General features: G+C 11.2%; 1 protein-coding gene across 1 annotated transcript in view; it reads right to left on the bottom strand.

The window, feature by feature from the left end:
- EMH_0002180 (uncharacterized protein) overlaps nt 1–259 on the bottom strand; it is a gene marked incomplete at both ends in the record, with an annotated part of 10,134 nt that overhangs the window by 7,768 nt on the left and 2,107 nt on the right. The window lies entirely within an intron of this gene.

The following is a 259-nucleotide window of genomic DNA, read 5'->3' as shown; positions in this document are numbered from 1 at the left end:
AAAAAAAAAAAAAAAAAAAAAAAAAAAAAATAAATAAATAAATAAATAAATAAATAAATATATATAAATATAAATAAATATAAATGAATGTAAATAAATATAAATAAATATAAATAAATATAAATATATATAAATATATATAAATATAAATATAAATATATATATAATACGTAACCTATCAAGCCAACTAACCCCAACAAAAACCACTAATACGAACCAACTAAACAAAAAAACAAAAAAAACAAAAAAAACGAAAAAT

This window comes from Eimeria mitis, genomic scaffold (genome assembly GCF_000499745.2).
Source record: "Eimeria mitis Houghton genomic scaffold, Emh_scaff182, whole genome shotgun sequence".
NCBI classification, from domain to species: Eukaryota; Apicomplexa; class Conoidasida; order Eucoccidiorida; family Eimeriidae; genus Eimeria; species Eimeria mitis.
The sequence above is the reverse complement of the archived record's forward strand: the minus strand, read 5'-3'. Positions and strand labels throughout refer to the sequence as shown.